At 32.5% G+C, this 25,720-nt stretch overlaps 1 pseudogene; it reads right to left on the bottom strand.

Annotated features, from left to right (window-relative positions):
• Nucleotides 1-1,001: 1,001 nt before the first annotated feature.
• LOC114913077 (uncharacterized) lies at nucleotides 1,002-25,506 on the bottom strand (annotated as a pseudogene).
• Nucleotides 25,507-25,720: the final 214 nt, after the last annotated feature.

Below are 25,720 nucleotides of genomic sequence, written 5' to 3'. Positions count from 1 at the left end.
CTCTCGCGAGCTTCCATTTTCACTTGCTTGCATATACGGATATATATTATGCGGTGGCACATTCCTTCTCGCACTCAACTTCAACTGTGAAACTGACCTGATAAGAACAAACTTATTGGACATAATAAGCATTTATATTATAATATAAAAATCATATCTTTGACTATAAATTAATAAAAACTACCTCTATAGCTTCACTACTATGAGAGATAGTAGGTTCCACTTCAACTTGGTCAGGGTCTTTATATACAAAAGAATGCTTGCCCTCACCTAATGATAAAGATTATTTAGGTCAGAAACAACAACAATTTTAAATTTTTATATTACAACTACAATATCATACTTACCTCAGTAGGATCTACATCTATGCCTGCAATGTCATCTACTGACATTAAATCTTTATCATAAAGCATCTTTTCAATGCACAAAAGCCTCCTATCAAAGGCAAGAATCTATGCATCCTCCATTGCAACATCCTCGATAGGTTGAGGGTCCTCTAAGTGGAAACCATGACAAATCAAGGACCTCTCAACTGTTGCCAGACGTATTTCTAAAGCATGAATTGGATGTCGTTTGGGCTAACTAGATGATGGAACCTAAAATACCATAAAATATCTTAAAGATTGTATGCAATAAGTAATGTATAGTGGAAAGCTATATGTGTTCCTATATAATGAAATTTTAAGTGTGTCATTTAAGTAAAGTGTGACAAATAGTATGCCGTCAGATAATAGCTATGTGCCAAACAGAAATAAGTGTATGGCATATGAAGATAATTACATACTATAAAAAATAAAAAAGAATATAGCATAACATTAATTGTGTGTAATGAAATTATAAATGTATGTGGGGTGGCCTTTATTGTGTGCTAGCATATAGCATGTGTGTACCAAATAGAAAATAATATGTGAGTTCCGTAACTAATATGAAGTACAAAAAATAGAAAAAAAAATTAGATTTTGTACATGCCTACCCCTATATCGGAACCGGCCTCTATGGCCTTATAATAGGATGTGCCGCTTATCCTCCTTAGGCTCTATCCTCTTGATCATCTAACAAGGATAAAAATATTTAGTTATGCTTTACTGGAAATGTGTATGATATTAGATACAAAAGCTAATATCTCAATTTTTTTTAATTTCTTTATGGCTTCAGTGATCACCTCCACCTTGTGAGGGAATGGCATGTTGCTCCAATGCAAGAGATGAGAATAGATGAATGATGGTCTATGGTTTCCAAAAAGACTGTTGGTATGCTCAACAGCCTATACCTATAAAATAAAGCAATATAAGCATTATATTTTAGAGGAATCTAACTATATACCATACCAAAATAATGTTAGATTAATTATGTACTATAATAGATTAACTGTGCACCATACCAAAATAATATTAGACTATGTACCATAATAGATTAACTGTATATCATAATAAAATAACTGTATATCATAATAGATTAACTGTATACCATAATAAATTAACTATGTACCATAATAGATTAACTGTGGACCATACTAAATTAACCATATATCATTCTATATTAACTATATACTATGCTAAATTAACTATATACTATATTAGATTAACTTTCAAATAATTAAATTGAAAGTAAATATAGACAAGCTTACCACTAGAGCCACTGTACATCTATTCATGTACCTAGTAGAGCCTCTTCTAGTCGTATTCCTTATGTGCACACTCTATGCTAGATTAGAGATCTGCTATCAAAGGAAATAAAAAACTATAAGACCTCAACTATATGATCTTAGACGATCCAAATCATCAAGATATGGATATAATGGCTTAGAAATATGATAATGTATAGTTGGAAAGAGGATAGTTACAAAAAGATAAAGAACCTAACACTCAGTAAAGTCCTTCACATCTTCCAATCCAGACTTTCTAACAAGATACATCAATTTATTTTTAACTAAATTTCTAGTGGTCTTTAGTTGTCACCATCAAAAAATCAGATGATAAGGTCTAACTAAATCCTCCCCTCCTAATACAACTCAACCTCATCACCCATGGCTCTCAAACCAAGGATGAGGGCAATATCGATCTCCATAAAAGGAACCATAGTCTTACTAAACCTAAAATCCTCCTTCTCATCATCCTAGAAGGAGAGCAATGCATCTAATAATGACCTGCTCTGCTTGATGTATGAAAGCTAGAGCAAATGACCAAATAGAGTCGTACCCACCCTTGCCTTTTGCTCCTCAGGCATGGACTCTATAAGTCTATCCATAATCTCAACATAGTGACTGAAATAGTATCTTCCATTCGCTATATTCATCAGGGCCAATACAAAATTCTTTGCCTCTCCTTGAGCTAGCCATTGAAACACTGCATCACAAATCAAATTCAAGCGATGCATATTAGAAATATCATTGTAATATTATAAATATATATCAATCAAAATTAACTCAAAAAATCTAGAAAGAAAATTGTGAATACAAAGTTATTGCTAGAGAAGCACAATTCTATATATTCATAAACAATAATGTCTAAAATAAAGTATGAAGTGAATTATAGCATGACAATGTACAATAAGTTATACACATCTTAACATTGTTCCTTTAAAAACTTCATGCTTTCATGCCATCAAAATCATGATTGACTAACCACAGCCCATCCATCAATGATCAGCTATATCAAACGATGAGTTTTTGTAGCCACATTACAAACCAAGCCATTAATCAAAATGAACTTTCAAAATATTTTCTCACAACTAACATCCAAATTCTCTAGAAACCTCCTCCCTAAACTTTTGAGCCTTTCTCCTAATTAAAATGCATCAGTCTACAATGACAATACTTTAATTAAGATAAAAAGATTCATGTAACATTATCATATATTTGGACTGAAATAATGCATTTAAAAATCCACCTTTTTTTGTGTTTCATGCAAAAATTCAGCAAGATGGGTCGAACCCAAAACCAAAGGGTGAATATTCAACATATGAATCAAGTAGATTTTTAAAAAAATAAATGCAGACAAAATATGACTTTTATTTTTGAAAAGAATATTCCATTACTATAGAGGCCTTTCCACTCTTAAAACCTACATAAAACCCTTCATAAACTAAAAATTGTAACAACAAAAGGGCTCTCTGATAGGTGTTCATCAAAGAAATCCCAACATTATATAAAAATAGGAATATTCCCAACTTTTCAACTATTAAAATTCTCCTAATAACATTTTTTTTGTTAAATTGTTTCCTTTCTCTTAACCTTGGCAAGCTCTTCCTAATCCTAGGGTTGTTACCACTAGGATTATTTTTCAATCCTAAAAATCCCTGAGCTGTATTGGTTCGCAAGCCATAACTATTCTCTTGCAATAACAATTTTTCAAAAAACTAATAAATAATCAATTTTGAATATTCAATATTCAAAATTTAGTTAAATAACCCTTTATCCAAAATCTTTAGCAGTCATGTGCATTTTAGATGCATTATAATTGGTCTAAAAAAAAAGAAACTATAGAAAACAATCTAATAAGTCTGATGAATGTAAGGAGAGAAAGGAAAAGAGAGGAGAAGAAAGAGAAGAAAGAGAAAAGAGAGAGAGAAAATTACCGTCCGACCTCACCTCCACCTGTGTCCATCACCTCCATCATCATTGTCGTCGAAGAGAAGGTCAGAGAATAGCGCCACAGCCACCGCCACCGGTAGCATGAATAAAATCATACTGAAATTCACTACAAGAAAAAAGACTATTAGTGATGGCTCATTGCTGTCACTAAGGTTGCATTTGGTAGCTGGCAATCTATCCAGATTGCTGGCAATTTAACATGGGCCCACCAGATTACTGTGTTTGATATGCTTTTTGGGTGGCAATCTAGATTATCTTGGCAATCCAGATTACCTCTCAGGAGGTAATCTGGATTACCTTAGGGAGAGGTGGCTATCCAGATTATCACTTATCTGACAATGTTGTAAAAAAATTTGGACAAAATTATCTTTCAAAAAAAAAATCATACAAAATCCATCCCTCCTCCCCCCTTCCCCGACAGCTCTCATCCTTCCCTTATTATATATAATAATATTATATAATATATTATAATATAATATACAATTATTATTATATTATTATATTTTTATAATAATTATATTGTATTATAATAATATAATATATGATAATATATTATAATATATATTATATGAATCCTATTATATATAACAATAAATTATATTGTATTATATTATATTATTATATTATATTATATATTATTATATTATTATATTATTACAATATTATATTACTATATATTATTTGATTATTATAATATATTATAATAATATATATTATATTATATCAATATCCTATATTAAAATAATATAGTATATAATATAATATAATTATATATAATAATATAGTGTACTATATTATATTATAATAATTTATTATTATATAATCATATATTATTATACATTATATTAATATATTATAGTATATATTATATAAATATTATTCTATATAACAATATATTAATTATATTGTTACATTATTATATAAATATTAAAATATTACAATATACTATATTAAAATATATTATATTATATTAATTATATAAATATCATTAATAATATATTACTATATATTATTATATTATTATTATATATTATAATCATATATATTATATTAATATCTTATATTAATATCTTATATTAATATCTTATATTAATATAATATAACATATGATATAATATTATTATACATAATAATATAGTATATTATATTATATTATAATAATATATTATTATATTATCATATAATATTATATATTGATATATATTGTAATGTATATTATATAAATATTATTCTATATAACAATATATTAACTATATTATTATACTATTATATTATAATATATTGTAATATATTAATATGTTAATAATATAATATATTATAAGAATATCTTTTATTAATATAACATAATATATAATATAATATTATTATATATAATAATATAGTATAATATATTATATTATTAAAATAAAATAGTATATTATATTATATTATAATAATTTATTATAATATCATAATATAATATTACAATATATTATATTAAAATATATTATATTATAATAATTATATAAATATCATTATATATAATAATGTATTATATTATATTATATTATTATTATTATTATTATAAAATTAAAAAGATATTTTAGAAATTTGATTTTATATTATCGATAATCTGATTATCATATCAAATATATCAATTAAGATTTTCAATAATTTTACTGCAATATTACTTATATGTACCAAATACAGTAATCAATATTATGGATAATTTAATGATGACAATCTATCTTGAAGGCAATCCAGATTACCTTTTCAGATTGCCTGGCGATGCACCAAATGCAAGCTAATAGTTAGTTTGCTGTCACTAATACTATTAGCAATGGACTCCCATTACTAAAAATCTAATAAAAATAATCTCATTGCTAATTATCATTATTAGCAATGACAAATCTACTATTGCTAATAAAGATAATTAGCGATAAAATTTTATCATTAATAATTTTAATTTTTTTAATTAAATTATTAAAAGATTATTAATGATAGCAGTTCTATCGCTACTACCATTGTTAATAATTTTTAATTTTTTTTAATTAAAATTTAAAAAACTATTAGCGATGGCAGTTTGTGTCAATAATGCCATCACTAATAATTTTTAATTTTTTTAAAAAAATATAATTAAATATTTTAAAACTTTTTTAATTATAGTAACAAGCAATAATATTTTTTAAAACTTATTATAAATAAAATAATATTTATGTAACACAATCATAAATATAAAATTAATTATATTATATTAAAATTATAAATTATATAATTTTAAATATAAATACTACTTTATAAGTATCAAAATTGCATATATATCAAAAAAAATCATGTACGATTCTCCTTCTTGTCCTCCTCATCCTCCTCCTGCTTCTGTACATCCTCTCCAGTACCTGATGGATGAGAGTCGGATATCCTAGCATCCTATAATAAAAAAATATATATTATTAATAAGTTTTAATGTGAAAGTATATATATCGATACGGAGATATATATTTTGATATACTGCTCCAATTCTCAAATAGATTATTTTTACATATTACACTCGATGATATGGAGCTATAGACATCTTCAATCCATTATTTGGATGGTTAGATTGAATTTTTATCTCCTAGATCTCTTTTCAGGACTTAAATCAAAATATGTAAAGCTTCTAAATATAAAAATTTAAAATAAATAAAAAAATTATTAATAGACTTATCTACTGTGATGGCTGTGACAATAGAGCCCAGCTAATTACGTAGATGTAGATCCTGAAGAATCTCAATGACCATATCACGGATGGCTTCTCGAAAGCTCTGAGGTCACTAGCTCAAAAGTTTCTACACGACCTCCTCCACATGTGCGTCAGTCTATGTCTGGGTCATCGAGCCCTAAGAGGAGAATATCGATGAAGATCCTTGAGCTGGTGGAGGGTCGAAGCTGTGGTCGAATCTTATGACCCAACTCCTGCTCACCCCTCTGATGATCCTGAGCCATCCCTCGAGATCAAAAAGGGACCGAGAGGATGGATCCTCACCATGTCGTGATACAAAAAACTCTGTATAATCCATCTATATAGTTTAGAAATTTATTAGTCCATATATATCAGTGTATATAAAAATTTAATAAATAATATTTTAAATTATTATCGTGATCTGTTGAGAACAAGGATCTAAGTAATCACCAATCCTCCTGGACTAATGTGTGGCCTCCCATATCTGTAGCTGTCCTGATGCATGACCCAACTATCTGTCTATAATAAATAAATAATAAAATTAAATTAATTAAAATATATATATGATCAATTTAATATAAAATTAATTTAAGGATAGAATTTTTATCAATCTGTCGACCACAACATATGTGCCAATGGAGCCACCAGTGTGCTTGATCAGATACTGCCCCTCTGCCATCTATCAAGGTATTCCTCAGTACTCCACTGATCGCAAAGGGCCTCCTATATATCGGTCCGCATTCAGTGACCTGTGTAAGACTTTTAGTCCGATGGTGATTCAGAATTGGAGTGCTATCTGACGGACTGCCTAAGGTTGTATCACCCATCTCGAAACCTACGGGTGGCCATCTTCTCGAAGATCCGACGGTCAGCCTCCTCATCTTGAGGAATCTCGAATCGATAGTACTCCTGCAAGTAGAAGCAAGCATATATTAATAAATAGAATACAAACCTATCATAAATTTAAAAATTAAATACCTTTAACTTATCAGGAACATCTCCCAGACTGCATCACCAGCCCTCGATAGCTAACTGGAGAACTCATTCATCGGCCCTGGCATCAATCATCGGATGATCCCGATAATCACACGAGGCATGGAGGTCTCTGTAGATATGCTACAAAATTGATTTTGATCAATAAATGTTAGACTCTACAATGACTAAATTTTAAACATATCCAGTGAAGATATAGTATTTATGAGCGGCTCTGAATGTAGATGAGCTCTCTATCCTCTGATTGAGTCAGAGGTACTGCGAGCCGGACGGATCCTCTACCATCCCACTAACACTGATAGCCAGACGCTGCTCTATATGACTGTGAGGTCACTGATGACCCCACATCATCCGAATCTGAGAGTATTAAGACATCATAAAGAATGTTCTATTAGATAATAGAAGATAAAATAACATAAAGAAGAATATCTAAAGAATTAGAGTTTATCGTGTGGTACGTGCGGTGCAGAAGCATGCGAGCTGGCAGCATGAGAGCTCTCTCCTCAACTGCGATGGCTCCGACCTTGGGAAGATATAATCTATAATCTCTAAAAATAAAAATAACTATGTATCATACTAAATTAACTGTGTACCAAAATAAAATAACTATGTATCTGTTGGATTTTGGGGTTTGATGCATGCATATGTATTGTAAAAATTTTATTTTTTAAATACTATAGTAGAGAATAAGATTAAAATAATTTTAATCTTAATTTTATATGTATAAAAATATAAAACCACATGATCTATTTCATATGCTGAAATTGATATATGCTGAAATTCAGATTGTGATCAAATCACATACCTGTTTCACAATCTCTTTCTTCAAAACTGAATCTGAAAGAAAAGAGGTTCTCTCTTAGTAGCATAAGTGTTCGGCCTCTTGGGATCAATCTGGAACAGTCCTCTTTAATCTAAATTTTGGTTCTTCAAAATTCAGCCTGCTGAATCTGAATGAAGCCTGGATCGCGATCGACACTTGATCTTTCTCCTTGATCTTCTTCTTCTTCTCTTCTCTAGAGTTTTTCCTTGCTATGTGCTGCTACCGATGTTAGAAACCAGTAAGAAAGAGGCACCCAAACTCCTTTGGGCATGGAACTCCTTGGGATGCGTGTCCCAAGGAAGGGGTGTATAGAACACCCAAGAGGAGAGAAAGGAAGAGGAAGAGAGGACATGGGGAGATCCTTTGGGTGTGAGGGGTTACTAATTTTAATGCTCTAGAGACCTTAGGGGAGATCCCTTTAAATAGGTATAAAGATTGAATCCTATTCAATCTCATAATACAAGTCCTACTTGCATTAGGATTTCTATTAACTTAAGTTATCCAACTTACATTAGGAAGCCCATTAAGTGCCAACAATTGAAGCTCTTGCACCCATAATTAGACACCCCAAAATATACTCAAGAGATACCCCATATGAAAATAAAAGACCCTCTAATCAAAGGACATGCCCAAATTGATCAAATCAAGGTGGTGCTCAATAATAACTATCAAGGAGATTCATAAGGGACTTGCACCCTTAATTTATATAATCCATAACCTTAGACACCCAATAATTAAAGTCTCATAAATCTTATTTATGTAGATTATTAGCAGATAATTAAGTTAGAATTAACTTATCAAATAAGTAATCCCAACGAAAAGAGAAATTGGGTCCAACCATGTGCTAGCAAGATTACCATAAACTCATTGGATTTCTCTAAACCCAATTGATACTTTATAAGCTCAATTACTTATTTCAGACCTAATCCTTTTGTTGTGTGACCTCATAGGTTCAATTCTATCTAGTAGTGAGACATACAATGATCTCTATCACCGTACCATTGAAACTCTTTTCAATGGATCAAAATAATTTTACTCTAACACAATAAGGATTGTCGATCCAGAACAATCCTAGTGAGCTCTCACAATCCACTAGTAACACCTAACAGTATGTAGTGGCAACCCAGTGGAACTAAAATGAACCTTTAGGTGCAGTTAACATATGATTCAGTCTTTTATGTCTTGTGATTCACTCTATTAGTGTATGTAGTGTGATTCACTCCAGAGTCTCCTCATCATATCTCTGACTCTTCTAATGCCTTTAGCCATGACATCTATTAGATCTAGCATAGTTAGTCTTTTATGTCTAGGTTTTAGCTTATGGCCTTTGTAATTGTTGGCTGATTGACTCATGGATAGCTGTATTTTTTTTTTGTTATCCATGATTTTTATATGGCCTATGTACTTTGACTTGACTCGTATGTATTATGACACATATATCATATTTTGGATATATATATATATATATATGCTTTTATCTTATATGAATGTCTTTGGATTGATTTTTTTTTATTATTATGAATGGTCTCAATAGAAATATCTTAATTCTGTGATATGAAGAATGCCTCCTATATGTACGATGTAATATTATGAATGACAATATCTTCTATATGAGCAAATTGAAATATCCTTTATGATTGCTATAGTGAGGGGGAGTCTCACTATAAGTAAAATTATCTAAAATAAAATTGATATTATCAAAAAATGGGAGTAATGATCTTAATTGATATTGTCAAAAAGAGAGAGTAGAGAAATAAAATCGAGCAATAAGTAAAATTATCTAAAATTGAGCAATAAGCAAAATTATCTAAAATTGAACAATAAGCAAAATTATCAAGGCAAATTTGTCAAAAAAAATAATCTTATAAGCTATCTTAAAACTAATCTTCAAACTACTCATGATGCTTACTATTCAAACAATTGGCTATAATATTTAAGTGATGCATCTTCATAAATTTGAAATTCTTAATCAATGCTTTATATATGTTATATGTTATATTTTGCTTTTGCTCAAACATTTTGTCATCATCAAAAAGGAGGAGATTGTTGCTTCTTGAATTGATTTTGATGATTACAAAATATTTGAGGGGGTTACTAATGATTTTGACTTAGAAAAAGATTTATTGCATTTCAGGGACAAAATCATAATTTTATCAAGTTTTGATTCGAAAGCCTCAAGAGCAAGAACAGAAGATTTGTGATCTATTGGAGGTAATTTTATATTTTTTGGATATGTATTTTGAGAGAAAATCAAGTTTAAAGAAATGGATCGACCCCTAGGGTCGATCCCTGTCAAAAGGGCTGAATGGCACGATATTTTTGGCTGATACACCCAAAGGAGATGACCCTATAAGTCGACTTCTGTTGCTGTGCAAGTTAAAGATATAGAATAGTGACTTTCTGTTCTACGCCATAGAGGTTGACCCTATGAGTCGACTCCTGCAACGAAAAATCTTCATAACGGCTAATTTTTCAGCTCATTTTGATCATATTTAATATTCATTTAATGTACTCTAATGGCTCTAATCCTACCCAGATTACTCTCCACCATCCATTGAAGATATAAAGGCACTTAAAGGAGGAAAAAAGAAAGAGATTCAAGCATTCATTTTAGCCCTAAGCAAAAAGATTTTTTCAAGCAAAAGAAGCTTTCAATTCAAGTTCACCAACTCCTCAAGAGCTCATTCAAGTCTTCAACCACCTTGAGAAAAATCAAAAAAACTTTCTTCGTATTGTGTAAAGTATATTTAAAATTTTATTTGCTCATTAAAGGAGATAAATTTATATTTTTGTGTGATTAACTCATATACTCTGTTTTGTCTTGATCTTTAGTCTTGGAAGGGTTCCAAAACTTGGATAGATTGGTCTGAACCTTGAATCGGATTGTATTGGGTTAGTTTGTATCCAAAAAATAAGTGTTCTAGCTTGAGATAGCTAGAGTCGAAGGTACCGATGTTGTATTCTTGATTGAATACGTTTTGGTGGATTTAAATTCTCAAGTAGGAGCTTGGGGAGTGGATGTAGGTGCAAGATTGGCACCGAACCACTATAAATCTTGTTTGTTTGTATTGTGCTTACTTGTTCTCTTTCTAAATTTTCTTATCTTCTTGCATTCTTGCATCTAATTTCTACACGTTGCTTAAATCACTTTCTATATATATCCTGCTTATTATTATTTAATCCTTATGGTTATAAATTAACTTTAAAATTTTAAAAACTCAATTCATCCCCCTCTCTTGGGTTGCATAGCTGGACAACAAGTAGTATCAGAGCCAGATGCTCTAGCCCAACTTTGATTTAACTATCAAAGAGCTAAAGATCTATGGCAACTCAAGTTGGTGCTTCACTAACCGAGAGGCAATCCACAAACCAACCTCTACTTTTCAATGGGTCAAACTACACCTATTGAAAAGCTCGAATGAAAATCTTTATCCAAGCACTTGACTATGATATATAGAGTATCATAATTAATGGACCACACACACCCACTAAGATAATTGATAGTGTAGAATCAATCAAATTCGAAAGAGAATGGGATGAGGTTGACAAGAAAATGGCTCAACTCAATGCCAAATCCATGAATATTTTATATTATGCTTTAGATGCTAATGAATTTAATTATATTTCAACATGCATATCGGCTAAAAAAATATGGGATAGATTAGAAGTAACGCATGAAGGCACTAATTAAGTTAAGGAATCAAAAATTAACATGCTTGTGCATAAATATGAACTCTTTAAAATAGAACATGGAGAATCAATAACTAAAATATTTACTCATTTTATGGATATTATTACTGGTCTAAAAAGTCTTTATAAGTCTTACTCTAACAGCAATCTTGTGAGAAAGATTCTTAGGTCTTTACCAAGGACATAGGAGGCCAAAGTGATCGCAATTCAAGAAACCAAAGATCTGAATGTTTTACCCTTGAAGGAGCTTCTAAGATCACTAACGACACACGAGCTAAATATGAAACAATATCAAAAAGAAGATGTCAAGAAGAAGAGGACAATCACCCTCAAGTCCACTACTCAACTCGATGAGGAATCCGAAGAAATAAAAAATGAAGAGCAAGATGAAGAAATAGCCCTCATCACTAGGAAGTTTAAAAGATTCTTGAAGAAAAAAAAACAAGGGATAAGAAAGAGGCCACCTACAAAAGGGGAGCATAGCAAGGAGAAGGATAAGGAGCAGCCCCTTATTTGTTATGAATGTAAGAAGTCGGTGCACTTTAGGTCTGAATATCCACAACTTAAAATGGATCCCAAGAAGTACAAGAAAAAGGCTATGGAGGCTACATAGAGTGATAGTGATGAGTCAAGCTCCAAAGAAGAAGAGTCTCATGAACAAACCAACTTATGCCTTATGGCACATAAAAATGAAGTAAATGCTAAAACTCCTAATGACTTTATTTTTGAAGAACTTCAAGAAGTATTTTATGATCTAGTTGATGATTTAAAGAAGTTAGAGGTAAAGAACAACGAATTGAAATCAAAAAATCAATCTTTACTAAAAGAAAATGAGATTATTTCAAATAAAAAATCGATCTTGATACAAGAAAATCAAAACTTAAAAAATAAAATTGCTAAGTTAAAATCTATAATAGAAAAATTTACTTTAAATTTAAATATACTTTAAATGATACTTGATAATCAAAAGGCCATTTATGATAAAGCCGGCCTTGGCTACAATCCTTTAAAGAAACAAAAATTTCTAAAAAATATCTATGTGAACTCATCAAGCAATAAGTTTTCAAATATTATTTACTTTAAATGTGGTAAAGAAGGACACAAATCCTATACATGTTTCTTTAACAAATCTGAAAATTCTAATGTAAAGAAAATATAGATTCCAAAAGAAACTATTGTGACTAACCAAAAAGGATCCAAGAAAACTTGGGTACCTAAAGTCAAAACTTGATTTTTATATGCAGGTATGTCTTGCATCCCAAGAAACAAATAAAAAATATGCTATGAGCTTTAATTAGACCAATTCTATATTTTAAACCGTGCTACATTTTAAACCGTACTTTAATTAGATTAATTCTAAAAAAAATGCCCTATGAGCTTTGGAAAAAAAGAAAACTAAACATTGTATTTTTTTCATATTTTTGATTGTCGATGTTTTGTTTTGAACAATGGTAAAGAGAAATTAAAAAATTTTAATGCAAAATCTGATGAAGCTATTTTTCTTCGTTACTCCTCTTCTAGCAAAGCTTTTAGAGCTTTCAACAAAAGAACTTTAGTAGTAGAGGAGTCAATATATATTTTTTATAAGACTTATGATCTTCCCTCAAGGAAGAGTGAAGGTATTAATGATGCAGATCCTCTTATAGAAGAGATGAAAGAGCTCACCCTAAAAGACTTAACAATCCAAAATGAAGAAGAACATGAAAACTAATAAGAGGATGAAGGTGAAGAACAACAAGAACAACCTCAAGGTACAAATGATCTACCCAAAGAATGGAGGTATGATCACAATCACCCCAAAGAACTAATCATTGGTGCTCCGATACATGGAGTAAGAACTCGTTCTTCACTTAGAGATGCATACAATCATTTTGCATTTGTTTCTCAGTTTGAACCTAAAACCATAGATGAAGCTGAAAAAGATTAGAATTGGATAAATACAATGTAAGAGGAACTTAATCAATTCGAAAGAAATAATGTATGGACTTTAGTATCAAGACCTAAAAATTATTCTGTAATTGGCACAAAATAGGTATATAAGAATAAATTGGATGAACATAGAAATATGATTAGGAATAAAGCAAGATTAGTTGCAAAAGATTATAATCAAGAAGAAAAAATTGATTTTGATGAGATCTTTACACCTATTGCTAGATTAGAAGCAATTAGGCTTTTACTTGCATATGCATGCTTTATGAACTTTAAGTTATTCTAAATGGATGTCAAAAGTACTTTTTTAAATGGTTATATTGCTGAAGAAGTATATGTATAACAATCTTTCGATTTTGAAAATCATGCTTTTTCTAATCATATTTTTAAATTAAACAAAGCTTTATATGGTTTAAAACAAGCACCTAGAGCTTGGTATGAAAGGTTAAATAAATTCTTGCTTAATAATAATTTTTCAAAAAAAAATATAAATACAATCCTTTTCATTAAAAGAAATCATGATGATATCTTACTTGTACAAATATACGTTGATAATATTATATTTGGGTCTACTAATGAAACTCTTTGTCAAGATTTTGCTAAGCTCATGCAAGGGGAGTTCGAGATGAGCATGATGGAAGAACTTACATTCTTATTCAGACTCCAAATCAAACAAACAAAGAAAGAGATCTCCATCATCCAAAGCAAGTACATAAGAGAACTACTCAAAAGATTTAAAATGGAGAGCTCCAAAGCAATTGGTACACTCATGAGCCCATCATGTAAGCTTGACAAAGATGAAGGAGGTAAAAATATAGACTCAAAATTTTATAGAGGCATGATTGGTTCTTTATTGTATTTAACTACTAGTATACCAAATATTATGTTTAGTGTTTATTTATGTGCATACTTTCAATCAAATCTAAAAGAATCACATTTAAATACAGTTAAAAAAATTCTTAAATATTTAAAAGGTATACAAACTTTAGGATTATGGTATTCTAATGACTCATCAATTGATTTAATAGGATATTCAGATACCGATTTTATTGGATGTAAATTAGATAGAAAAAGTACTAGTGAAACTTGCCAATTTTTTGGCGTTAACTTAATCTCTTGGTTTAGTAAGAAGTAAAATTTGGTAGTACTGTCTACGACCGAGGCCGAATACATTGCAGCCGAAAGTTGCTGCGCTCAAATCCTGTGGATTAAGCAACAACTTGAGGACTTTGACATCAAACTCAATGAAACTCCCATAAGATGTGATAACACTAGTGCTATTAATCTAACTAAAAATTTAATTCAGCACTCTAAATCAAAATATATTGAAATTAGACATCATTTCATAAGAGAATATATCCAAAATAAAGATATAATTCTTGATTATGTATGTACTGAAAAATAATTGGCTGACATCTTTACCAAGGCCTTAAGTGAAGATTGATTTTGTGAAATTAGGAGAGAATTAGAAATCCTTGATCCTTCAGCTTGAGTATCTTTCTGATTCCAAATTTAATTTGCCAAAAATTCATTGAACCAATTTATTTTTGAGCTAAATTCATATCTCTCCTTTCTTAAAAGCTCAAAACTATCCTTCATATGATCAATCTCTCAAATAGACACCATTCCTTCAAGTTTCAAATTTTTTTGGAATTTTTTCATTATTTTTTTAATTTTTTCTTGCCATGAGTCGACCCCTAGGGTCGATCTTAGGATAAACTTATAATTTTTTATTAAAACCCATCGGGCTCTGTTTTATTGGGATTTCTCCGATTGCAAAGAGCTAACCCCTTTGCCGTTCGTCTTCCTCATTCCATCGAACAAGATCACCTCCCTCTCCACTCTCATCTCAAAATCTCTCTTCCCATCAGATTTTTCTCTTAAAATCGCTCCCTTAGGATGTAAATCTCTCTTCTCTTTCTTCTTCGTTTGGGTAGTTCGAGCTAACACTAGTTTCAAACTCTTTTTTCCAAACCAACCGTCTATCTCCTCAAAATCTTTGCTTTTCCTTAAAATCCCTTCCACTCTACCCCTCATCAAATCTCCCAGGCTGTTTGTAAGTCTCTCCTGTCCAAAATGGCTCCCAAATCAAAGCTACCACAGAGAAGAAAATCTATTCGAGGGTTAGAGGAAGATGTGCACAGAAAAAGAATGGCAGCCCAGCCCTCTTCTGCTCCAACTCCAGTTCCAGGTGTGGCTCCAGCTTCTTCACAATCCCCACTCAGCCCAAGCAAGGTACCTCTCTCCAATCGAAAAGTGAAACTCGAAAAGAATATAGACTTTAAGTTTTTTGAAAAAGAAGGATTCTCTATTGGATCAAAGATTAAAAATCAAAGATGGGAGTTTTACTGTTTATTAAAAAAAAATACTTATGTTGATTTAGTCAGAGAATTCTACTTAAATTTGAGTTACTGCAATAGAACAGTAAAATCTTTGGTGAAAGGGGTTAATATTATTCTTGATCTATTTCACTTGGGATAAATCTTACACTTGCCTTGTGAAGGCTATACTCATATGGAGCTCCCAATCAAAGAAGAAGGATTAAGTGCTACCTTAGGGAGGGCATTTACTGGAAACTTGAATAAATAAGAAGCAAAAATTTTTTCGGTTGAGATGAAGCTTTTACATCATATGATAACCAAACTGTTTGTCCCTAAGAGTGGCAGACATGATCTCTTATCTGGTAAGGACATATGCATCACATACTATGTGATCACTGAGACCCTCCTGAACCTTCCTACTCTGATGTTTGAGGCCATGAGAGAAACTCTAAATAGGTCTAAGGCTCACCTGCCTTATGGTATGGCACTCATCCTGGTCTTTAGGAGGTTCAGAGTCTATTTTGAGGGGGAGGCAGTCACTAAGTTATCATACTCTGACACCATCAACCGCCACACATTGCGCCGCATGGGTTTCCCAAAAACTGATGGTGGTTGGTCAAAGGATGTTGAGGAGAGAGCTGAGGAGAGAGCAGAGGAGGACGGACCATCTTCACCTCCTCGTGATCATAAGACATCTCCTGATATTCAGTTCATGTCTGATCACGAGGCTGGTCCCTCAGAGTTAGCGAGGAGGCATGCTTCTGTACCACAGTCTGGGAGCAGAGTAGATCCTTCAGAGATCAGACTTGCAGACGATCAGATTGAGTTGATGTCCCAGCGTGTTGTTTCTATTTTATTTCAGTAGTTTGCCACCTCAGGCTTTGCTCAGAGGACGATATCTCAGGCTGTTTCAGACTAGACCTTGATCCCTCATATCTCTACTGTCTTTCAGATGCTTACAACTCAGTCCGTATGACTTGAGGAGCTTGAGGGATGTGTTCTGAGACTGACGGGCAGAGTTCTAGATTTGCAGAGATAAGTATTAGCCTTAGCCCATCCCCAGCCGCAAGAGGACATCATGGAGGTCTCCCACCTGCCTGCAAAGGTGGCTAGGCTTCGAGGTATTTTGCAGAGTGGATTTGATTTTTTGAGGAGAGATATCAAGGGCTCCAGTGAGACTATCTCTACTCAGATTGGTGTCTTGATGCAGTCCATGATGAGAGCTTTGCAATAATTGGACACCATCAAACTTTCTCTCCTAACACAGCCCATAGCTTCTCAGGCTCCAGGATTTTCTTGTCCTTCTACTCGTGCCAGTACTTCTACTCGTGGCCGAGGCAGACGAGGTCGAGGACATGCCTGTAGCTTTGATCCTGAGTCTCCTCATCATATCTCTAACTCTTCTAATGCCTCTAGCCATGATATCTATTAGATCTAGCATAGTTGGTCTTCTATGTCTAGGTTCAAGCTTATGGCCTTTGTAATTATTGGCTGATTGACTTATGGATAGTTGTATTTTTTTATTATCTATGATTTTTGTATGGCCTATGTACTTTGACTTGACTCATATGTATTATGATATATATGTCACATTTTAGATATATATATATATATATATATATATATATATATATATATATATATATGCTTTTATCTTATATGAATGTCTTTGGATTGATTTTTTTTTATTATTATGAATGGTCTCAATTGAAATGTCTTAATTCTATGATATGAAGAATGCCTCTTATATGTGCGATGTAATATTATGAGTGGCAATATCTTCTATATGAGCAAATTGAAATATCCTTTATGATTGCTATAGTGAGGGAGAGTCTCTTTCATTTTTTTCTTAAAAAGCGAGAGTAATGATCTTAATTGATATTGTCAAAAAAAGAAAAGTAGAGAAATAAAATCGAGCAATAAGCAAAATTATCTAAAATTAAATAATAAGTAAAATTATCTAAAATCAAGCAATAAGCAAAATTGTAAAATCAAACAATAAGCAAAATTATCAAAGCAAATTTGTCAAAAAAAATAATCTTATAAGCTATCTTAAAATTAATCTTCAAACTACTCATGATGCTTACTATTCAAACAATTGGCTATAATGTTTAAGTGATGCATCTTCATAAATTTGAATTTCTTAATCAATGCTTTATATATATTATATGTTATATTTTATTTTTGCTCAAATATTTTGTCATCATTAAAAAGGGAGAGATTGTTGCTCCTTGAATTAATTTTGATGATTACAAAATATTTGAGAGGGTTACTAATGATTTTGGCTTGGAAAAAGATTTATTGTATTTCAGAGGCAAAATCATAATTTTATCAAGTTCTGATTCGAAAGTCTCAAGAGCAAGAACAGAAGATTTATGATCTATTGAAGGTAATTTTATATTTTTTGGATATATATTTTGAGAGAAAATTAAGTTTAAAAAAAAAGATCGACCCCTAGGGTCGATCCCTGTCAAAAGGATTGAATGGCATGATATTTTTGGCTGACACACCCAAAGGAGATGATCCTATGAGTCGACCTCTATTGCTGTGTAAGCCAAAGATACAGAACAGTGACTTTCTGTTCTGCACCATAGAGGTCGATCCTATGAGTCGACTCCTGTGCAGAGGTCGATCTTATGAGTCGACCCCTGCAACAGAAAATCTCCGTAACGACTAGTTTTTCAGCTTATTTTGATCGTATTTAATATTCATTTAATATACTCCAATGGCTCTAATCCTGCCCAGATTACTCTCCACCATCCATTGAAGATATAAAGGCACATAAAGGAGGAAAAAAAAAGAGATTCAAGCATTTATTTCAGTCCTAAGCAAAAAGACCTCTTCAAGCAAAAAAAGCTATCAATTCAAGTTCACCAACCCCTCAAGAGCTCATTCAAGTCTTCAACCACCTTGAGAGAAATCAGAAAAGCTTCTTTCATATTGTGTAAAGTGTATTTAAAGTTTTATTTGCTCATTAAAGGAGCTAAATTTGTATTTTCATGTGATTAACTTATATACTCTGTTTTATCTTGATCTTTAATTTTGGAAGGGTTCAAAAACTTGAAAAGGTTGGTCCGAATCTTGAATCAGATTGTATTGGGTTGGCTTGTATCCGAAATATAAGTGTTCTAGCTTGAGATAGCTAGAGTCGGAGGTACCGACGTTGTATTCTTGATTGAATATGTTTTAATAGATTTAAATTCCCAAGTAGGAGCTTAGGGAGTGGATGTAGATGCAAGGTTGGCATCGAATCACTATAAATCTTATTTGTTTGTGTTGGCTTACTTGCACTCTTTCTAAATTTTTTTATCTTCTTGCATTCTTGCATCTGATTTCTACATCTTGCTTAAATCACTTTCTACATATATCCTGCTCATTGTTATTTAATCCTCGTGGTTCTAAATTAACTTTAAAATTTTGAAAACCCAATTCACCCCGCCCCCCCCTCTTAGGTTGCATAGCTGGGCAACAGTTAGTCAAGATTGACTTCTAGGGCATACATCCAACAGTATCATATTTATTTAACTATATATCATAATACCTTAACTTTGTACCAGCAGACTAACACATTATCATGTACTGCTGGATGAGAATCATTTTTTTGTTGATACATTGCAGATACTAACTAACAATCCTACATAACATCTTTTCTTGAGCAGTTTCCCCAACATATTATATACATTTGGCAGCTTTTCATGCTCGGTATTATGTAGAGTCTGATCTCTCTGATGGAGGATCGACATCAATTTGCAGGTCTAGCTTCTTGGTACATTTCGGATGTTTGGTATCTTTCAGATTGGTGGCAATGCAAAACAACTATTTAAAATGAGTCAAAGGTGGGGAAGTTCATCCCAAGCGGGAGCACTACTCATCGGCCTCTTCAGATGTTTGGTATCATTCGGATTCTTCGTCTGATTCTTCCTCTTCTTTTATTTCTTTATTTTTTTCTTTTTCTTCTCCTTCTTGGATAGAATTGTCCCTTAAAACAAACTCAAAAGTATCTATCTCCTCATGTTGGCCATCATGTAGAAGAAAATTTGAAGCATCTAACTCTACATCTATAAAAGATTGATGAACTCTAGATGTTTCATCTTTTTTAAAGTATTCTGGTAAATGGGGCTCTTTTTCTTCTTCGAGCGCGTAATGAATGGCCTGAGACTTAATTTTACATATAGCCCACCATTCTTTTCTTCCTCTCTCTCTTGATGGGAATGGAGTGTAATACACTTGAACAGCTTGTCGGGCTAGCACAAAGGGATCATTAACATATGCTTTTGATCCATGTTTGATTTCAATAAATCTATATCATAAATCAACCTTCATATAATTATCGATATCAAACCATCAACACTTAAACAGAATGATACTATTACCTCCAAGGTAGGTCAACTTGATCATTTTTTTAAGAATTTCATAGTAGTCACTCTCCGTCTCTGCCCACCAGTTGCCCTTTATACACACACCACTCTTCATTGTATTCTTATTATATCCATATTGCTGTGTGTAAAATTTGAAATCATTTATGTTACATTTATTATAACATGTCACGTATTTTGTTGGCCTGTAATCTAATGGTCTTATCTTCTTAGGTATGGATTCATCTCCTTGCATATTATAGAAAAAATAAATTAAAAAAAATTAAAATAAATAAAATGACAATGATTGCTTACCAGTTGATGGAATCAATTTATAAATTATGTGAGCGCTGAGTGAAATTTTTTTTCTCACTTATCATCGGTTATCCCGTCTCAGCATCTCATTATATTGCTATACATGCATAAAATAAGTACAGGATAATAGGTTATTAAAGAGTTCAGATTGTGATGGATATTTACTCAACATATGGGTCGACCTTCGTGTAGTTTAGCAAAACATATGTCTCTACCTATCGAAGTTCAGTATCAGTCAATATTCGATAAACCTCGTGTCCAAATTCATAAGCAGAATAGGCAAATATTGAGATCTCCACCTCTAATCCCTTACTACCATCATCATGTCGACTCACTTGAGTCAGATTTGTCTGCACACTGAGATTAAAGTAGTGTCGGCTGAAATTAAATATTTCTTCAATTATGTAAGCCTCCACAATAGAACCTTCGACTCTAGCCTCATTTTTTTCATTCTTCTTGAGATTGTGCATATATCTTTCAAATGGATACATCTACCTTTATTGCACTGGTCCACCGACCCTAGCTTCATATGCCACATGAATCACAAGATGCTCCATGGAGTTGAAGAAATTAGGAGGAAATATCTTCTCTAACTTACATAAAGTCTCTACACTACTAGCCTTAAGACTGAAGATGTGATCGGGAGATAGTTTGGTAGCACAAATATCTCTCAAGAAAAAATTAGGCTCAGTTAAAGAACTCCATATACAGATGGAAAGGAGATCACACCAAACCAATGAAAGTAATCGTTGCATGAAGACATGGCAGTCATGGCTCTTTAGCCCATACAACCTGCAATATTTGATATTGACGCACCAAGTTAGATTACTTACATAACCATCTGAGAGTTTAAGATTTTTGCACCATTCACATACATTCTTCAACTGCTCTCTCGCTAAAGTGTAAGATGCTTTCGACTTTAAAAATTTTTTTCGGAGACACCTCAACTAGCTCTAATAGAGGACTCTTGCATATGTTCTTTATATCCACTCGAGCCTTGGGGTTATCTTTCATCCTTTTTCTGACATCCATAACAGTGTAGAAAATATTATCAAAAATATTCTTTTCAATATACATGATATCAAGATTATGATGAATCAAATTGGTAGACCAGTATAGCAATTTTTAGAAGATGCTACGCTTCATCCAGTTATGAGTTTGTTGCCCAGCTATGCAACCCAAGAGGAGGGGATGAATTGAGTTTTTAAAATTTTAAAGTTAATTTAGAACCACAAGGATTAAGTAATAATAAGTAAGTTATATGTAGTAAGTGATTTAAACAAAGTGTAGAAATGAGATGCAAGAATGCAAGAAAATAAAAAAATTTAGATAGAGAACAAGTAAGCACACCATAAACAATCAAAGTTTATAGTGGTTTGGTGCCAATATTGCACCTACATCCACTCCCCAAGCTACTATTTGAGAATTTAAATCTACTAAAATATATTCAACAAGAATACAACGTCGGTACCTCCGACTCTAGCTATCCCAAGCAAGAACACTTATTTTTCGAATACAAGCCAACCCAATATAATTCGATTCAAAGTTCGGATCAACCTATCTAAATTTTGGAACCCTTTCAAAACTAAAGATCAAGACAAAAATAAAGTATAAGAGTTAATGACATAGAAATATAAGTTTAGCTCTTTTAATGAGTAAATAAAGCTTTAAGTATACTTTACACAATAAGGAAGAAGCTTTTCTGATTTTTTTCAAAGTTATTGAAGACTTGAATGAGCTCTTGAGGGGTTGGTGAACTTAAAATGAAAGCTTCTTTTGCTTGAAGAGGCCTTTTTGCTTAGGGCTGAAATGAATGCTTGAATCTCTTATATTTTTTCCTCCTTTAAGTACTTTTATATCTTCAATAGATGCTAGAGAGAAATCTGGACAGGATTAGAGCTGTTGGAGAGCAATAAATGAGCATTAAATATGGCCAAAACAAACTAAAAAATTAGCCATTACAGAGATTTTTTGTCACAAGGGTCGACTCATAGGGTCGTCCCCTGCACAGGGGTCTACCCCAGGGGTCGACCTCTATGGCGCAGAATAGAAAATGAGTGTTCTGTATCTTTGGCTTGCACAAACAACAGAGATCGACCCTGGGGTCGACCCCTGGCACGGAGGTTGACTCATAGGGTCATCCCCCTTTGGGTGTGCCAACCAAAAATAGCATGTCGTTCAGTCCCTTTTGATAGGGATCGACCCTTTTCTTTAAACTTAATTTTTCTCAAAATATACATCCAAAAAAATATAAAATTACCTCCAATAGATCACAAATCTTCTATTCTTGCTCTTGAGGCTTTCGAATCAGAACTTGATAAAATTATGATTTTACTTCTGAAATATAATAAATCTTTTTTCAAGCTAAAATCATTAGTAACCTCCTCAAATATTTTATAATCATCAAAATCAATTCATGGAGTAACAATCTCTCCCTTTTTGATGATGACAAAATACTTGAGCAAAAGCAAAATATAACATATATAAAGATTGATTAAGAATTTCAAATTTATGAAAATACATCACTTAAACATTATAGTCAATTATTTAAATAGAATACATCCTGAGTAGTTTGAACATCATGAGTAGTTTGAAAATTAGTTTGAAAATTGCTTATAAGATTATTTTCTTTGACAAATTTGCTTATTGCCTAATTTTATTTATCTACTCCTCCTTTTTGATAACATCAATTAAGATCTTAAGAAATTTTTAAAAAAAATAAAAAAGACTCTCCCTCACTATAGCAATCATAAAGGATATTTCAATTTGCTCATATAGAAGATATTGCCATTCAAAATATTTTATAGTACATATATGAGGTATTTTTCATATCACATAATTAAGATATTTTAATTGATGTCATTCATAAATATCAATCCAAATAACATTCATAGAAGTTAAAAGCATATATATATATATATATATATATATATATATCCAAAATATGATTAAAGAGTTATCAGATACATAAGTGTCACAATACATAAGAGTCAAGTCAAAATACAAAGGCCATACAAAAATCATGGATAATAAAAAATATAACTATTTATGAGTCAATCAGCCAACAAATACAAAGGCCATAAGTTAGATCCTAAACATAAAAGACTAACTATGCTAGATCTAATAAATATCATAGCTAAAGGCATCAGAATCAGAAGAGTCAGAGATATGATGAGGAGACTCAGGATCAAAGCCATGGGCACGTCCTCGACCACGTCTGTCTCGGCCACGGGTAAAAGTACCGGCACGAGCAGAAGGGCGAGAAGGTCTTGGAGCCTGGGAAGATATGGACTCTGATAGGAAAACAAGTCTGATGGTGTCCAATTGTTCCAAAGTCCTCGACTTGGACTGCATCAGGATACCAATCTGAGTAGAGACAGCCTCACTGGAGTTCCTAATCTCTCTCATCAAAAAATCAAAGCCACTCTCCCAAATGTCTCGAAGCCTAGCTGCCTCTGTAGACAGGTTGGAGATCTCCGTGATGTCCTCTTGCAGCTGGAGATGGGCTAAGACTAATACCTACCTCTGTATATCTAAAACTCTGCCCGTCAGTCTCAGAATACATCCCTCAAGCTCTTCAAATCATGCGGACTGAGCTGTAAGCATCTGAAAGATAGTAGAGACATAAGGGATCACAGTCTAGTCTGAAACAGCCTGAGATATCGTCCTCTGAGTAAAACCTAAGGTGGCAAACTGCTGGGATAAGATAGAGGCAACCTGCTAAAAAATCAACTGAATCTGATCGTTTGCAAGTCTGAATACTGAAGGATCTACTCTGCTCCCTGACTGTGGTCCAGAAGCATCCCTCCTCACTGACTCTGAGGGACCAGCCTCGTGATCAGACACGAACTGAATATCAGGAGATGCTCTGTGATCACGAGGAGGTGAAGACGGTCCCTCCTCCTCTGCTCTCTCTTCAACATCCTTCGACCAACCGCCATCAGTCTTTGAAAAATCTATGCGGTGCAGTATGTGACGGTTGATGATGTCAGAATGTGATAATCTAGTGACTGCCTCTTCCTCAAAATAGACTCCGAACCTCCTAAAGATCAGGGTGAGTGCCATACCATAAGGCAGGTGAGCCTTAGACCTATTTAGGGTCTCTCTCATGGCCTCAATCATCAGAGTAGGAAGGTTCAAGGGGGTCTCGATGATCACATGGTACATGATGCATAAATCCCTACCAGATAAGAGGTCATGCCTGCCACTCCTAGGGACAAAAAGTTTAGTCACCATGTGATGCAAAAGTCTCGTCTCTACTGAAAGTATCCTTGCTTCTAATTTATTAAAATTTCTAGTAAATGTTCTCCCTAAAATAATACTTAGTCCCTCTTCTTTGATTGGGAGCTCCATATGAGTATAACCTTCACAAAACAAGTGCAAGATTTGTCTCAAAAGTAATGGATCAAGAACAATGTTAACACCTTTCACTAAAAACTTTACTGTTCCATTGTAGTAACTTAAATTCAAATAGAATTCTCTGACCAATCAACATAAGTATTTTCCTTCAATAGACAGTAAAACTTCCATCTTTGACTTTTAATTTTTGATCCAATTGAGAACCCCTCTTTTTCAAAAAACTTAAAATCTATATTCTTCCCGGATTCTACTTTTCAATTGGAGAGTGGTACCTTACTTAGACTAAGTGGAGACTGTGAAGAAGCTGAAGCAGAACTTGAAACTGAGGTTGGAGCAGGAGAGGGCTTCGCTGCCATTCTTTTTTTACGCACATCCTTCTCTAACCTACGAGCAAACTTTCTTCTCTGTGGTAGCTTCAATTTGAGAACCATTTCGAACAAAAGAGACTTGCAAACAGCTTAGGAGACCTAATGAAAGGTAGAGTGAAAAAGATTTTAGAGAAAAAATAATAATTTTGGAGAGATAGATAACCGATTTGGAGAAGAGGGTTTGAAGTTAGGGTAAGCTTGATCCACCCAAATGAAGAAGAAAAAGAAGAGAGATTTTAAGAGATTTTTAGCGGTTAAGAGAGTGGAGAGGGAGGAG

The sequence above is a fragment of the Elaeis guineensis genome, chromosome 2 (assembly GCF_000442705.2).
Source record: "Elaeis guineensis isolate ETL-2024a chromosome 2, EG11, whole genome shotgun sequence".
Classification (NCBI taxonomy): Eukaryota; Viridiplantae; Streptophyta; class Magnoliopsida; order Arecales; family Arecaceae; genus Elaeis; species Elaeis guineensis.
This window is presented reverse-complemented; position numbering and strand designations above follow the sequence as displayed.